General features: G+C 37.6%; 1 protein-coding gene across 5 annotated transcripts in view; it reads left to right on the top strand.

Moving 5' to 3' along the window:
* The window catches only part of LOC150099108 (protein disulfide-isomerase A5), a 953,872-nt gene that overhangs the window by 465,655 nt on the left and 469,457 nt on the right, over positions 1-18,760 (top strand). The gene's annotated exons all lie outside the window — the stretch shown is intronic.

Raw genomic sequence — 18,760 nt, 5'->3', positions numbered from 1 at the left:
TGATTTTAATTTTGCTTATGAAATGTTGTGTATTTTTTATGCAGGAAGGGGAATGACTTGCCATTTCGTTGAGTGTGGCTGCTAATTTTTTGGCTAAGTGGTAATTCGGGCTGCCGATTCCTTCAACAATCAGATGTGGTGGTGTGTTTGTTTTGTGTATTTTTGGCAGTCCATAAATTTCTGGGTGTGCGGGCATAATGAGGTATTAGTTTTTTGGTAGTTTCTTCTGGCCCAATGTGTTATAACTAAATACTTAAGGAATTGACAGCATACACTAGAAATATAAATTAAATCAACTTTAATATATACTTTCTGATATTTCGGCAACGTGACGTTGCCATCTTCATGGAAACTTAGGATAAAGACATGTGCACGCAATTACAACATAACAGCAAATGAGAAACGAAGCGAGGAAGCTACCGTTTTTCTAAAGTCCTGATGGTGCACCCAGGTGGGTTATATTAGGTGTTCTTGGCCTTTGGGCTGAAGTTCTTCTTATATATGTTTCCCAAATTTGGGGTAGTTTCATGCATCCAAATTTGTTGAGGTTTGGCATGTTCCTAAAGGATGAGGCTGATTCCATGAATAGACTTTCATATTTGAACTTGTTGCGGTGTATTACTGTGGCTTTCTTCCACCTCATTCTGTAACGAGTATCCAGAGCATGGTCTGGAAGTCAGAGTGGCTGTCTTTAGGAAAACGGTAGCTTCCTCACTTCATTTCTCATTTGCTGTTATGTGGTTCTTGTGTGCATGTGTCTTTATCTTAAGTTCCCATGAAGATGGCAACGTGATATTGCCGAAATATCGGAAAGTATATATTAAAGTTGATTTAATTTATATTTCTAGTGTACGCTGTCAATTCCTTAAGTATTTAGTGGCCATGTGTTAACGGATTTAATTAATTCAGTTGTTTTCTTTTTTGTTGTGTTAACTACAACCCAACTAACAGAACAAAAAACAAAACAGAGAAACTACTTAAATCGATTACCACATGGCCCGAAGATACAGTCAAAAAACTGTTCCCTCATTATGGGCTCTCCCCTAGAATTTACGGGCTACCAAATATTCACAAAGAAAACACCCGGCTAAGACCTATCATTAAAGGATTTGCTAGCCCGATGTATCACCTAGCCAAAAATTTAGCGGCAACACTCAAGGAGTTGGTAAGTCATTCCCCTTCCTATATCAAAAGCACATAACAATTCATTAACATCATCAAAGACATTACATTAGAAAAAGATGATTTATTAGTCAGTTTTGACGTCTCTGCCCTCTTACGAATGTCCCAATCAAAGACACAATCCTTCTCCTACAGAACAAATTCCCTCCAGATATCACGGCGCTTTTTGCACATGTATTACAGTCGGGTTATTTTGCATGGCAGAACGCATTCTACTTACAAAAAGAAGGCACAGCCATGGGCTCGCCATTATCCCCCCCCATTGCTAACTTTTACATGGAACATTTTGAGCAACTTGCCCTAGATTCCTCCCCTCTAAAACCCAAAGTCTGGCTTAGATAAATTGACGATGTTTTCTCGATCTGGTCCCATGGCCGCCAGACATTAGACACATTCCTTAGCCACCTAAACAAACAACACAAACGCATACAGTTCACAATTGAAATTGAAAAACACAACACACTTCTGTTTCTAGATACACTTGTCACACGTCTTCCCTCGGGCAATCTTTCCTTCACTGTTTACCGAAAACCGACACATACGTGACAATATATACACATAAACTCCTACCACCACCCAACACAAAAACTAGGTGTCATCAACACGCTCAAAAACAGAGCTTAGACGATTTGTTCCGGTGAACAGGCACTGAAAGACGAATTTAAAATTATCAGTAATAACTTACAAAAAACGGATACAGCCAAAACACTATAAACAAAATTCTCTACAAAACCACAATAAAAAAACAAAGACAAACCAGACTACAGTAAAACTATATCCATTCCCTACATTAAAGGAATATCAGACAAAATAAACAGAGTACTACAAAAGTACAACCTCAAAGCCACCTTTAAACCTCCTGCAAAATTAAAAAGTTTACTCAACTCATCCAAAGACCCACTCCCTCCACTAGCTCACCCTGGAATATACCAGATTTATTGTACTTGCAACATACTATATATATGAGAAACAGGACGCACTATTCCTATTAGACAAAAAGAACATAAACGACACATTAAATATAATAATTATGGTGAAGCTGGCCTTTCTGATCATGCTCTGAATACCTTACACAGAATTGACTGGAAAACCACCAGCTGTCTACATCATACTAGAACATGGTATGAACGGAAATTCAAGGAAGCCTGTGAGATTATCAGCAACCACCCCAATCTGAACAGCAATGATGGTTTAAAAATCCCAAACAAATGGAAGGTATATATTCGACCTTCCTCACCAAGAACAACTATAAACAGGACTGTAGAAAATCTAGTATTGTAAATCAAAAATAAGAATTGTAATACTAAAAATAGGACACCAATTGTTTCTGAAAGAAAACCATCTAAAAGAATGTTTATTCCTCTCATTGTAAAAATAGAATTTAGCATGATGCAAAAATTTTTATTTTATTTTATTTTATTTTATTTTATTTTTTATTTTTATTTTATTAAATGCACAGCACTAGAAGTTACTTTGATAAGCAGTCAACTTAATCACCCATCCCAACAGTATAAATTTTACATTTTCTTTCACACAACAGCTTTCCATTTCACTCGCATTACAGTTCATTAAGGTATCCGCAAACAATTCTTGAATCATCCGTTTCTTCTTATATCCCCGCTAATGAACTGGAAGAGTATGCTTCCTAATGTTTTTCAAAGCTTGTGGATTCTCACTGTGCCATATCACAAATCGTTTCAATTTATATCCAGTCACATTAACCCCTGACAGAATCGTAATACGGTCTTTAAGAGCTATGAAACCAGTCATAGATTTTATTGTTTTGTGGATGAATTGTCCTCTCGGGCATTTTTTTCTAAAAAAAGGAAGTCTCATCCATATTAAATATTTGCTGTGGCAAATAATTTTCCTCCATAATAATTTTATTCAATTTCTCCACAAACTCCTTGGCAGCCTTCTCATCGAAACTTGTGGATTTACCATACATTTTCACATTATGCAGTGCAAAACGCTGCTTGAATCTCATGAACCAACCGGAAGAAGTGTTAAATTTGTAATTATAATCGAGTCCTGCTTTCTCCTTCAACATGTTGAAGAGACTTAGTGCTTTGGTGGTTATGGTCATAGTGCTAAGAGTTATGTGCTTTTGGTTCAGGTCCTCTGTGCATGATGGAAGTAGCTTTTCCCATCAAAAATAGGATCTTGTCGTTGCTTCGTCACAATCGTTGAACTTGCAACTTCGTTTCAAAATCAATTGCTTGCCTCTTTTTCTGTGATTCTTCACTGGGTTTCTTAATTGGGCATGTAGAGACCATGGTGCACAGAATATCATGAAATATTTAACAATAAATACACAAATAACCTATTTTTTAAACACAAAATCAACAGAGGATTTGTTGAAGACACATGCTGACTGCTGATGGGGGTTGCCACTGCATTGTTGCATGATGCATCGTTGCTAAATAAAAACCTTTTTACTTTACGCTCGCTTGCATATTGTTTAAAAGTGTAGTCGAAAATGTTATTTCTTCCATTATGGGATGATGGATGTATCTTCAAACAGACGTAAGTCAAGGGATGACTGTACTATAAATCCACTTTGACTCCAGTAAACTTTCCTTTGATTGCAACGAACATTATTTTAAATTTAGCACAACTACTTCATTTCTCAAGCAACACCCTGTGATTATTAAAAGTCATAGTTCCATCAAATGACGACCAACACCACATTCATCATTAGGTTGAAATTCCCTTCAATTAATTTGATACCTTACATTATATTTTTATATTTGTACATAGAATTTGAAATTTATAGATGTTTGTTATTTAAATACAATCAGATTATAATACTTTACAATTTTTATAATATTATAATTTCTGGGTATATAACATTTTTTGTTTTATTAATTGTTACTTTTGTTTATTGAATTGGTTTTGTGATATAATAGCATAGTACCTGTGCTTTGCAAAAGTAAATGAAAACTAATAAAGAAAAAGTATATACAGTTGAACCTTGGTTGTCGAACTTAATTCGTTCCCGAAGGCTGTTCGGAAACCGAATTGTTCGAAAACTGAAACGATTTTCCAATAAGAATTAATGTAAAATGGATTAATCCGTTCCTGAACCCCAGATGATTGTTTATTTAAACCTTTACAACAGTATTTCAATCATAAGATCATATACAAACATAATGAAAATGCATAAAATCTTACATAAAAAGAATAAATACAATAAATAGATAAAATAAAAACGAAAATTTAACTTCACTTTAACTATACATACGGAGGAGAGTTGATGGGGTAAATGGAAGGAGGTGAGTAGGGGAAGCCCCTTCCATAAAAACATTATTTATTTTTTAGTATTGTACATTTCGTTGATTTCGCCATACTGAACTGCATAGCAAGATTCGAGACACGAATGCCATTTTCATGTTTGGATATGATTTCTTTTTTCATCTCTATCATGGTTCTAATAACTTTTCTTTTCGCTTTGCTGCTATCCCTATTCTTCTGCAGCCACATAGTGGCATAATTAATAATAATTTATGAAAAAAAAAAACACCAAGAAAATCAAGAAAACTCACTGCAAATTTGAACAGGTGTCTTCATTGAACGAAGGCTGCTGCGTAACTGATGCTCCCCCCCCCCCCTAGATCTCAGCACACGGAGCACGTGTTTGCCTTTTGCCTGTTCGGGAACCGAAATTCTGTCCAGAAACCGGGGCGTGTTTTGTTCGGAAAATATGTTCGGGAATCAAATTTTTCGAGAACAGAGGCGTTCGACAACCAACATTCCACTGTATATAGTTTGAATAAAGCAAAGCATGTTGATGTAGAAAAATGATGAAATGAAATTCGAAATATAACATACAATGAAGAAATAAAAAAGAGAAGATTGTAGTGAAAAAAAAAAACATAATAAATAAATACTACCTTTTTTTTCTCTACTTAAGGACCTCTTTGTAGACCACATTGGTGGCTTTTCCCTCAGGTGCTGGAATCACCAGGCTGCTGGGTAAGCTCATACTGGAGCAGGCCACGTAGAACTGCCTATATGAGAAGCTGTCCTCCATCAAGTCAATCCCTGCCACGAACATCCCTGGGTCATGTTGATGGCCATGGCAAAGCAGACCTTGAGGAGGAACTGCAGCCTCTTGAACTCAAAGGGAGTACTCTGATGGTATGCGTGGTATGAACACAGACTCCACCCAGGTACAGCTGGTGAATTGTAGCCTCGATTACTGCAGCAACATCACTGGAGCCCCCACTTTGAGTAGAAGCTTGTGAGCCGGGAAGCCGGGAGGGTTGAGGCACGCCATGGGTAGTGGACCGCATCATCCATTTGCACCAACACCTGTACTCCATTTCTGCCTCTTCGAATGCATTAAGTAGCGTGTCATTAATGCTAGCAGCCTTGTTGTTCTTGTGGGTCAGAATGGCATGCTCACACAGCCAGTCCATGGACTTCTTGATATCAGGGTATATCCTGGCTGTGAAGTCTGCTACTGAGCCCAGGCCTGCAGGGATGGTCACCTTTCCCTCGGACTTGGGATACGCTCTATCCCCTATTTTGAGTAGTAGTTCGAGAATTGCCCAGTGGAGACATCACCTCTCAAGTGGACCCTCATGTTCTTACTGAGAGCGTTTCTAGATGAGGACTCCATACATACGATGCCTTGATGCGCACCTTTCCGTGTTGGCACTACTACTGACATTATTGGAATTCTTCAGCCAGCAGCACAGTGACCCCCTCTCAATCAATCACTCCATTGTTGCCCTGATGTCTTTGAGGGTTATGCTTAGTGCCTCAACCCCTCCCCCCCCCCCTCTTGTGCTATGGTGCTCTCCTCCCAAGCAATGAGCTTTCCATCCCACAGCACTTGGACCATGTTGCTTTGTTTTGAGAGCTACACAGGGTTTTTTCCTGCATTATGAGGTTGAGGAGCAGCTTGAAGGCAGTGTAGGCCATCTTGCCTCCCTCCAACAGTGTAGCAGCGATGCCACAATCATTCCTTACCTTCGTCATGAGCAAGTTAATGAGGAAGGTCTTCTCAGTACCACCAGGAGCAACTAGGAAAAAGTCCTGCCCAACACCTGACTAAATGCTGCTAAGGACCTGCTGATAGTCAGCGAGATGCTTACCCGTCAATGAGCCCTCATTATTTGACACCACTTATGCCAAGGTGTTTGTGTCATAGTTGGTCTCCCTCAGATAGTCCTTGTTTCCCAAGACTTGTCCAGATGTTATTGCTGAGGCAGATCATACTGTGGCAAGTCCTATCCTCCCAAAGTCAACACTGTATCCTGAATCAGCACCAGGCATCTGTTGTACACCTCGTTTATCACTTGCTTTGTACTTCTTTAAGGTGGAATCATGCTTTCTCCAAGGTAGTGTCCCAGTGCTTGTCATCCTCCTTCAAACCGAATGCCTTGCATGTAGACTGGAATGTAGGATGGAGGGCACCATTCACAGTTTTCAGCTCTGAAAACATTGGGCCTCGAATCTCATGTAGCAGCAGGCAGAGATGATAACACTCAGTGCTGTTTGGGTGGATGCTGTACGCCTTTCCCAGCGCATGGTCATTCTTCACTCCTGGCTAGCCATCAATATCCTTCCCCCACTTCCTTCTTGTGAACTTGTTATTCTTCCACACAAAGTATGAAGGGACCTAAGAGTACAGGAGATTTTTTTTTAAAATTGTCAGTTTTGCATAGCTCGATCAGGGTTTCTGATCTTCTCGGCCAAGTTGTTCGAGGCAAAACACACAGGTTGACCATTCTCAAGGTGAGCAGCAAGATGGAAGACATTGGGGTACCTCTCATGAATGGACTCAAATGCACTTCCCTTTTGTTTTCATCCATGAAATAGATTGGCAGGAATTGGGCTTCCTGTTTAGGTGCTGGCAGCAGACTTCCTACCACGTGATATACCCACCCCTGAAATTTGAAGGTCAGTATGGAGCTATCTCATAAAACCTGCTTGGCCCTGAATGATGTCATGTTGAAGCAGCCATTGCACTTCCGAACACAGTCCACGAAGTGGATCTGCTCAGGGTGGCTGTCCATTACCAGGCTGTAGAGCGTCTTGGGTCGAGGTTTGAAGGGCAGGAACTCCACCTTGCCAGTGCTGCAGCACATGTCAGGGGCCTCCTCCTCCTTCCACTTGAAGTATTATAGTACTGGCACTTGTGGCTCAGTACCCAGCGCTATAGTGCTGTCTTCCTCATAAGCCATATCGGGATCATATGCCATGGCTGAGTGAGCCTTGATCTTCCATAGAGGTGCTTGCCCTTCTTCTTGTCTTCAAGAATTGCTTTGCTCATATCGAGACTCTGCCACTCTGTGCACCTGGGGGTGATCTTGCTGATACTAACCACTGTAGCACAGTGCACTGCAGGATTACTCTGCGGATATTTCCTTTCCACATCCTTAAGTTGCTTCTCCTTTTTAGCATCAGTATGTCTGGTATGACATTTGCTAGGAGCTTTCTTGCGACATGAAGAGTTGTGAGGTGGAGTCAGGCTGAGGGGAGAGCTGGTGTGGTGGAGACTTCTTCAGGTTCATGTGGCAGGTATGCATTGAAATGGTCCCTAGAAAGGTATCCGTAAAGTATAGCCTCCTCATGGAGTGACATTCAGCACTGAGACTCTCATAGATCTCATCATTGTGGTAAACCTCGAAGACGAACTCAAATAATTGTCTTCATAAACCACCATAAGTAAAGGATTGGGACATATGAGTCAGGTACTCAGTGGAACTGGTATAGTTGTCCTCCTCACTATTGTGGAACGTGATGGAGAACTCCTCCCAGTTGTCCACCATGTGCTTCACAGTTAGCTCATGCACATCCCTAGCCATGAGCTGAGTGTCATACATGAAATAGGAGAGGGACTGGAACAGGCAGACTGCATCTCCTGTGATGGAGACATTAGTATCAGGCACCATCTTCCTTAACATTTAAAAACTCAATTGCCATACCAACTTGAAAAAAAAGAAAGAGAGAGAAGGGACAAAATGCACTAAAAAGTGAAAAATAATCCTTGCTTAAATATATAAGTTTAAACTTTTTGGAGTCGGCGCCAAATTAAACGCAAACTAATTACATAAATTTTCAATTTCACGATAACCTATTCAATTGTTGTCGAATATTACTAGAAGTTCTAAAAAGAACTGATTCAGAAGTATGGAAAATTAACTGAAGGTAGTCCTAAGAACAATAATTATTCTCAGAATACTCATATTCTGTGAATAATCACATCCACGGATTTAGCCCCTCGGCCACTCATCACAAGTCAGAACTTCGCTTGATAGAGCTCTGTGACCTATGCTGCTAAAACTCTGCTACATGTCTGCTTGCCACCTAGTGGATACAGGTGTAACTACATAAAATAATGTATACTTTATTTGGGAGCCAGACCCAGAGGTGGTAACCACCTCTGTATCTGGCTCCCTGTTATTGGAATTTGTCTTCATACATTCTGATTTTCCTAATTTCACAAAGATAAGAATTTCAAGTGAAGAAAAGTTCAAAGGTGAGTCAGAAAAATTTAATATGAGGACTGAAAATTTTTATCTATGTTGATGATTGAAGTTTCCAAGTATGGTAAACAATGGAAAAATGTTTGGGACACAGTACTAAGAAGTGCTTCCTGAGTGGATTCTGAAGAAGTCTTTCTTGCAGGGGATTGACAGAACAGGAGGGAGCAAGAAATCATATATCTGGAATTTTGAAGATGTGGTGAGCAAAGGGAGCGAGGAGACATGTTTTTGCTTGGTGATGTATGAACAAATGGCACACATTGACAGAGTGGGTGGTGCCCAGACTGCAAATATGTTTAAGCTGTTAGGCACTGAGACATTAATGAGAATGGACCTTAATCTGCCTTCTTAGTATTGCTTGCCCTGTGTGATCCTTCTTAGCCAAAACTCTCATCACATTATCACCCGTTCCCAAGTCAAAATGGTATGATCACTCTCACCAGTTTGGATGCATTTTGATCACTTCATTTGTACACACATATTCTTAGATTCTGTTGTTAGATCCATTTGGTTCTGTTGTTGTATTGTAAGTCTCATCCCTTATGTGCTGTTTGAAGTTGCCATCTCTGAGCAGTTGAATAAATTTCTATCTTGCATGCTTTCTCCTCCCTGCAGTTGATATCCCCATAGTTGGGGATATAAATTTAACTGCCCAAATCACATTCTTTGTTTCCTTTCCACAAACACAGCATTAGCTTTGTGAGTTCCAGTACTACTTTCAAGAATATGACAAATTACAATACCTCGCTTTACACTTCCTTTTGCTGTAGGTTTCCATATTATTGCGGTTTATGTACTGTTTACCACTTCAAATTCTGTAAACCACTCCAACTTCTTTGACTTTATATCCCTGAAGCTTGTATTTCAGGGATACAAAGGACATTTCAACTCACCTAGGAAGATGATTTCATTGTTTAGTTAATAGAACTGCAACCAGTCCAATTACCTAAATAGCAAAATTATCTTCCTAGGTGATCTTAATGTCCATGACTACAACTTGGTTTGCTTTACCAGTTCCACTGATCAAGCTGTAAGAGATGAAGAAGCATTTGCTATAAGCAGCAATCTAAGAAATCATACATGTATCAAACTAATGACCATTTCCACTTTCTATTTTTTAGGAAATGACAACGTAACTAAATTATTAATTATAAAAACTTTAATAACTACCTATATTTTGGCAATGTTACATTGCCATCTTCATGGATCACAAAACAATGATATGTGCATGCAGGCACTCACACCAAGCAAATGAGGCTGAAGAAAGGCAATTGAAGTTACTCCTAGATCCTAATAGGTGCCCTCCTAGCAGGCTAAATTGGGCTGATGATCTTAGAATGTAATCTTCCCAAATTTAGGGCAGTCTCATGCACCAAATTTGTTGAGATTTGGGAAGTTTTTCAGAGCTGAGGTGACTTAAGGAATAATCTGTCACTTTTATATTCACTGTTGTATAATAAAGTGGTCTTCAAGTGTATTCTGTGGTGGGTGTCCAGTGCATGGTCAGCAAGTCTGAGTGGCCGCAACTAAATTATTAATTATGACAACATTTATTAATTAATTATTAAATAATCAATTAATTAATAAATACCGGTTGTTAATTAATTATTAATTAATTAATAAGTGTATTTACTTAATTAATTATTAATTGTTAATGTAATTAATTAATTACGTTCTGCATGTTTGGTTGTAGTAGGACAGTTTGCAATTGCAAGGGACCTGGTATACTCCAGGTAGGTCTAGGTGAAGTGACTGGTCTTTGGTGAAGCAGATAAGGGATGCCAACTTGTTATGTGGTTTGTAACTAGTTGAGGTCATATTTTCTTAGGATTTTTTCGGATGTACCCCCAGATAAATGGAATGCTGATAGATTTAGAGTAATCTCTGCTATGAAGGGGGAGGGGGATTGTGGTTAACTGGTTTTAATATTTTTTGGATTTTTTTCGAGGATTGTAGCCATTGTAGCTAAGAAGGTGTTAAGTTCAGTAGTTAGGACATTGTTATCTGAACTAATTAATTTTTCCCTGTTATATAGGTTTTTATAATCCTATATTGTTGTGGGGGTGGGGGGCGACTGCTGGTTCTCTGTAGACAGAGTAAGCCAGGGATCCATCAGGCTGGTGTGTTTCTGGTGGTCCTTGAGATCCCTGGCAGTGCATCATAATCTTTATTTCTGCATGTCCAACATGGCATCTTTACAACTTGTGCAGTGTGGCTCCTGAATTTCAGGTCCTTGTCCACCACCACTCACAGATCTCTTATCTCCTATACCTGCTTTAAAGTTTCCCACCAAGTGTATACTTTGCATCTCATCGTTGCTTACCATATTTCATAACCTTACACTTTGCAACATTGAACTGACAGTTCACTTGTATACACACACTCCTGATTGAATTCCTCTTGAATGTTTTTTATGGCTGCGCTATTACTGTTTATTTCATTCAGCACTCTTTCAAACTAATTACTTCAGACATTAGAATATCTTGTTTTCACATCATCTTTGTCATCTCTAATTTCTTTTACTGTACTCTTTACTCCATTTCTAAGATCAATAGCTACCACAATATTTTGCCACCTTTTTGACGTTCTGTAACATGTCTTATATCTAAATTTTTAACCAGAATATTATTATTAACACCACACCACTGTGGACAGAAGACAAAAGAATCATTGAAACCATGTTTTCAATTCATTCAGAGTATCCACATCAGCATCACAGGGTCAGACAATGCATTCCACTCACCAACTACTGTTCATACAAAAGGGAGTGGGGTGGACATGTTCCTTATATTCTCTTATGTGGATATAAAGAAGGGATGGGTATCTTCCTTATGTCCATGTCCACCTGTCTTTATGCTATTTGCAGGGATGTCCCCTTGTTCTACATCATTTCTTCTATTCTTTGAAAACTTTCATATTAACCTGATTACAATCCTTTTCGAACTTAACTGTATTAATAATATCCCCTCTCTGCTCCCTATTCATATGGCTTTGCAAATTGCATTCTTTCAATCTTCTTATCCCAAAGACCAGATACCACCTTTGTTAGTCTTCTCTGGACCCTTTCTAATATTATCCTTATCACCATGAAAACTGGGAAAGCAAATCTGTGCACAATAATCCATACAGAGCCTGATCAAATCCTTATTACGCTGTAATCAGAACCCTCTTCATTTCTGCATGTTAATGTCCTCTGCATCATTGCATAATCTGATGTGATGACTTTACAACTTGTGCAATGTAACCTCTGAACTTCATGTCCTTGTCCACCACCAATCCCAGATCTCCTTTCTCCCCAGCTTCTCTCAAAATTTCCCCACCAAGCATGTACTTTGCATTTCATTGTTGCCTGCCAAATTTCAGGACCTTACACTTTGCAACATTTGGGTCCACCTGTAATTAAGGTCATGGCTGCTTGATTCCCCATTCCGATCTTTTGCAGATGATGCAGTTTTGCATCATCTGCAAAAGTTGTATATCACCAGTTAAATTTATCCCAATATTATTAATATATTCAAATTAAGTAACAGTGGTCCCAAAACAGACCCCTTTAGCACATCACTAGTGATTTTCTTCTTCTTCCAGGATACTGCACCTCCATACACAATTTGCCAATACCTATCTGAGAGCAATTTCCCTATCCAACACACGAATCTGTCACCCATTTCTTCAGCTTAGTTACCAATTTGTGGTATGGCAATCTATTAAAAGCTGTTGTGTATATGCATCTACCTTGTGCAATTCATTCATCACCTTGTTATGATACATTAGGAAGTTGGTAATACACTATCTCTCCTTAACAAACTTATGCTGACAATCACAGAGCATACTGCTGTCATCAACCCACAACCCACCATTCAATCTGGCTACTTCACATGGAAAGGCTCTCCCCTCTAGCCCATTTTTATTTGGAACATTTTGAAAAACATGCTCTTGATACTGCAATTCTCTAACCTATCTTGCTAAGATACATTGATGATGTGTTCCCTATTTGGCCACTTGGCAGAGAAACATTTGATTCCTTTTTCCTCTATCTCAACAGAGAGCACCCTAGAATCCAGTTCACTATAGAAAAAGAAAATAACAGTAGCCTGCCTTTTCTAAATACTCCAATTACTCGGCTTCCCAATGGCATCCTTTCTTTCTTAGTGTACAGAAAACCCATGCACACAAGTAGATGCATAAACAACTTTCCCATCATCCTCCTCAACGATATGGTTTTATCAAAACCCTTGTTAACAGTGCCTACAATCTCTGTTCAACCAAGGCCAAACTTATAGCTGAACTCTCTTTTATTTGCCAGACTTTCCTGTCCAGTGGCTATATTGTCAAAAAGATCAACAAACTAATGCTCCCTCCTATCTCCTCACATCCCTCAACATTCTGACTCTATTAATGCCATCATTGTTCCTTATATAGCATCTCAGAAAACATAGCCAGAACTCTAAAAAAAGTACAATCTCTGAACACTGTATTTAAAACTTATCTGAAGCTGGCTGCCCTCGTCTGTTCTCCAAAGGATCTGATACCCCCCCCCTCTCTCTCTCTCTCTCTGTTCCAAGTTTCTACAAAGTTCCTTGTTCTTGCAACTTATGTTTAAAATTGGAGATCTGCTAACATCTGCCTAGAAGAACATAAAAAATACATAGTCAGGGCTTGCTGAACAACAACTTCTCTCTTCCATCATCTATGTGGATGATGATGAGGCCGAATGAACTCTTTCCACTTCTGTCTGTCCCAGGAGAATCTGAACAATTCTGTCCAGTTTGGTGTCGCGTGTTGTGATTTGGTTTTCAGGTCCTCTTTTATTTTGTCCATCCTTCTAATTCCTTTGGATCTTTTACCTTCCATCATTGTATTCAGGGCTTTAGACGGTAGTCTTTCTGTTCCCATTCTGGTCACATGGCCAAACCATTGCAGTCTTCTTTCTTGGATTTTGTCTATTATTGTTATTTCTTGTTTTAGTCATTTCCTTATGTCTTCGTTTCTTAGTCGATCCAGCAGAGATACTCCAAGTAATCTTCTTAGCCAACCCTTTCAGTAACTAATAATTTTTTCTCTTCAGCCTTTTTGAGATTCCAGCATTCACTTCCATAGAGGAGTATTGGGAGGACCATTCTTTCATAGATTCTTACTTTTGTTACTTTTTTGATGTCTCTTGACTTCCATATTTTATTAAGTCGTCCAAAAGTTTTGGATGCTTGACTGATTCGTCTGTTTATATCTTTTATAATTTCACCATTGTACTCAATAACTCCTCCAAGGTAGGTGAAGTTTTCTACCTGTTCTAGATTCTTACTGTCAATTTCAATTTTCAGATTGGTGCTTCTTTTTCCTATTTGCATAATATTTGTTTTGTCTATATTTATGTTTAATCCAGATTTTATACACTCCTCCTTTATTTTATCAGAAATTCGCTGTAGATTTTCTTCTGTGCTTGCAAGTATTGCAATGTTGTCTGCAAATTTTAAATTTGTCACATTTTTCCCATATATTTGATTCCAGAGTCTTCATTGTTTAAGGCCCTATTGGTTGCTTCTTCCAGTGTAAGACTGAACAGGTCTGGTGACAGATTGCATTCCTGTCTTACTCCGCTCTCTGTGTGGAACTAGTTGGTTAAGGTGTTCTCCATTCGTACTGCACTTTCAGATTTCTCATACAGATTCTTTTTTATTCTTATGGTTTTGTTGGGAATTCCAAATTTTTCCATAGTTTTCCATAGTTCTCTTCTACAGATTGAATCAAATGCGTGATGAAAGTCTATGAAATTTATGTAGTAACTTTGGTTGTACTCTCGTGTCTTTTCTATTAGCTGTCTTAAGGTGAATAGTTGATCAATTGTGTTTCGCCCTGGTCTGAAACTGGCTTGTTTTCTAAATATGGCTTAATTTATCTCCTTTTTTGTATATCGGAGTTCTAACTGATTTGGTCCAATCCTAAAGGCACTGCTTCGTTTTTGTAGATCCTTTCAAATAATGAAAGATGTTGAAAGTTTATTTTGCACTTGGTTAGACTATAATAAATTTAGTTTAATCCTTTATCCAAGTGTGAGCAAACAAAGTTTCCACCTGAAAATATCTTCAGGACTGAGGAAAGGTTTTGCAACACCAGGCAACTCAGAGCAAAGGTGGACCAAGCTATCATCACTCCTATCTCAGCATCTCCCATAGTGCAAAACACATCTCCTTGCAGAGATGTGTTTCTCCTCAGTTATATGTTATAAGGTTATAATGTTATGCACTACCTTTCCTCAGTCCTGAAGATATTTTCAAGTGCATACTTTGTTTGCTCGCACTTGGATAAAGGATTAAACTAAATTTATTATACCTTTCAAATAATGTTTTTAATGGTTCCAAAAGTTGTTCCTTTCCTGCTTTTAAGAATTCTGCATGTATTTGATTAATGCCAGGTGCTTTCCTAGTTTGACTTCTTCTATGCTGTGTGCTATTATTTCTTTCATAAAGATAATTGTTTCCTCTTCCATTTCAGTGGCTGGAATCGTAATATACTGGGAGCTGTTTTTATTTTATAAATCTTTGAAGTATTCTTCCCATCTGGCCATTCTTTTTATTTTACTTTTAATTAGTTGTCCCTCTTTGTTTTTGATCATTATAATTTTTGTTGTCCTTGTCTTACAAATTTGGTCTATTTGTTTATATAATCCATGAAGGTTATTTTCTTTTGATAGCTTTTCTTCCATTTTGCATTTTTCTTCTAACCAGTTATTCTTTTCTCTATTAACTATTTTTCTGATTTCTCTGGTTAATCTATTATATTCATTTCTGTTATAAATCTGTTTTAGTTTCATGCTTTTCTTTTGATTGCTTAACCTTTTTACTTCGTTCGAGATCCAATCCTTTTTACTTTCTCTTTCTGTGTAACCTATTGTTTTTTCTGCCGAATTTAATATTATTTCCTTTAATTTGCACCAATGTTCTTCAATGTTTAAATTCAGTTTTGGTAGTTCCTTCAGGTTTTTATCTAGTTCTAATTGATATTTTCTTAGAATATTGTTGTCTTGTAGTTTTTTTACATTCAGTCTCCTTTCGACGCTAAAAGTGCTTCCAGATTTTAACTTTATTCTTAGGTTTGCTGATACTAGCTTATGGTCTGATCCTAAATCTGCAGTTTAGGATACTTGATTTCCATCTTTGGTTTACAATAATATAGTCTATCATATTCTTGGTTTGTCTGTCTGTTATCCATGTCCATTTTCTTTGGGGTTTTGGTTGTTTAAAGAGAGTGTCGGTTATTGTTAGTCTATTATTTGAGCAGAAGTTTAGCAGTCTTTCACCACGTTCATTGCTTTTTCCATACCTGAACTTTCCGATTACTCTTGGCCAGGTATCCCAGTCTTTGCCTAATTTTGCGTTTAAGTCCCCCATTACAATTAGGAGATCTTGACTTGATGTCTGCTGTACTGCTTTTTGCAAATCTATATAGAACTCCTCAATGTCTTCTTCTGATGATGTCGAAGTTGCTGAGTATACTTGAATAATAGTTAGTGATCCAATTGATGTTTTAAATCTTGCTTTAATTATCCTAGGTGAGATAGGATTGTAGGACAATAGAGAGTTTTGAGCCTTTGGTTTTAATATAAGTGCTACTCCTTCTTGGTGTTTGTTGTCCTCCCTGCCTGAAGTTAAGATTTTGTACTGTCCATGGTGGAATTCTCCTTTTCCAGTCCATCTGGTTTCGTGGAGTCGATCACTTCCCATCAGTAGTTGTCTAATTCGTGCAGTAGTATTTCCAATGCTCCTTCCTGGTGAAGAGTTCTTACATTCCATGTTCCTATGCTTGTTATATTTTTCCTGTCTGTTAGGTGATGTTTTGTTCCAATAGCATATTATTCGCCTTCACTATCTTGATTCCCTAATGGTGGGCGTGACTCTTGTTTGACCGGGCAACGGTCGAGCCGGCATGTATCTTTAGGTTGGTTAGAGTTCAGTTCATTCGGTTTCAATGGTTAAGTTTTCGTCAAGTGTCAACCACCACTCATTGACCTGAATTCAGCGCTTTTTTAGTAGATAGTGGAAACTACAGTTTGAGAGGAAAGAGTCACTCCCTTGCCCTCGAGTTGCTCTAATAGCACTGGGGGGGGGGAGAGGGAGAGGAGTAAGAAGTAAGAGAGAGTAGAGGGAAAGAAGAGTGGAAGACCAGTCTCCAGATATGATATACCAAGTGTATGTTGTATGAAGTAAGATCAGGTCTAGCTTGGGTATCTCGGGTTTGCCATACCTGTAATCATCAATGTGAGCCCCTGAGAGTGAACATGCTTGGATCAATATCTTGCATGGAATAATCAAATGAAAAATAAAATGACTGTGCTTCACTATACAAATTTACAAATATATACAAATTTAAAAGTCATTTTTTTAGAATCAGTACAAATTTTAAAAATCGACCTAATCTTAATAAATATGGTTGTATGAAACTTCCCAAGATTTGGGAAACTTTAATTCTTAGGCCTCCTGCCCAACATAACTAAGGCTAGTCAACAGCACCCATTGAGAGCACCCCTTGTATGACTTTTAGGCCTTCGGTCTGATCTTTTCCACTTATTGTTTTGTGCGGATTTGATTGTTTTTGCAATTTTAATGTATTGTTTCCCTGACAGTGTCTCAGCGACTGAGATGAAATATCGTAGTGATTAGACATGTTGTTTGGTTATTTATATGTGCTGTATTTATTCTGCCACATTAATCCTTAAAATGAGTGGAACTGAATGGTGTTAGCTTTTTCTGATGGAATATTATTCTAACTTCTGTTAAACAAATAAAAGAATTCTGTTCTAGGTATGTTTCAGGAACAGTAACTTTACTTACCAGTTATCCATGAAAGTGGATATCTTATAGAAAGGCTGTATAACTAAAGTTACAAAACATTTCTACAGTGTCCTGATCTGAATAGATCTAGTGGACACCATTTATTCTCATTGTGAGAAATAATAACTTAATATTTCTCTTGACTGATTTAAAGGTTTATAATTTTTTCTTTAAGTATCACTCGCACATGTCTAATTAAACAATGCTGCTCTACTACAACTCATGATTCTACATCTGTATTGCTAATTCTTTTTGTACATACTTGTGTTATTACTTCTTCTTTCAAATCATACTGGAGATAACCAGAACAGAACATCGGGCAAGAATTTTATAAATTAAAAAGTTTATAGTTCCATAAGTGTTATATATTTATTATTTTTTGGGTAAATTAACTACACAAACAGCCATACTAATAATTTCAGAAATAAACAATGCTGCTCTACTACAACTCATGATTCTACATCTGTATTGCTAATTCTTTTTGTACATACTTGTGTTATTACTTCTTCTTTCAAATCATACTGGAGATAACCAGAACAGAACATCGGGCAAGAATTTTATAAATTAAAAAGTTTATAGTTCCATAAGTGTTATATATTTATTATTTTTTGGGTAAATTAACTACACAAACAGCCATACTAATAATTTCAGAAATCTTTAGGAATTGCAGTATATCAAGATGAAGAAAATTTCATACAAAGAATATTCAATTTTATTTTATTTATTATTTTTTTTTGTAGAGAAACAGAGAATAAATAAAGTTGAAAGATATAATTTTATGGGGTGGGGGAATTAATAGATATATACAGGAGAAGTGTTATTCTAGTAAAATTAGAGGGCTGTTTAATCTGATAATACAGTTTTAGACTAGAGACAGTGTGACTCTATTAGATATCTCTGTTATTAGATCGGAATGTTTTCTAAATTGTAACTACCACTACACAAAATTACTTTCAAGGATCGATGCCATGTCATTTATGTTAGCTTTACACATAGACTTTTCTTTCATGTCTTTGAAGAGCACCACCACAACTGTCATTGCCTGTCCTGGCAGTACAACAACAAAATATTTATATATAACTAAAGGCCTGCCTAATGCAAGACATTTAACAAATTATCCACCCAAGCAATAGAGATAATTATATGTTCCCCATTGAAACCTTTGTAAAGTGACATTAACCTAAAAACATAAACACCTTGCATTCCATGTAATTTCTCTCTTAAAGATTTCCCAGATGGAGTTACAATTTTCCT

The sequence above is a fragment of the Typopeltis vanoorti genome, chromosome 15, assembly GCF_054136105.1.
Source record: "Typopeltis vanoorti isolate ZY-2024b chromosome 15, IOZ_Tvanoo_1.0, whole genome shotgun sequence".
In the NCBI taxonomy this organism is placed as follows: domain Eukaryota; kingdom Metazoa; phylum Arthropoda; class Arachnida; order Uropygi; family Thelyphonidae; genus Typopeltis; species Typopeltis vanoorti.
The sequence above is the reverse complement of the archived record's forward strand: the minus strand, read 5'-3'. Positions and strand labels throughout refer to the sequence as shown.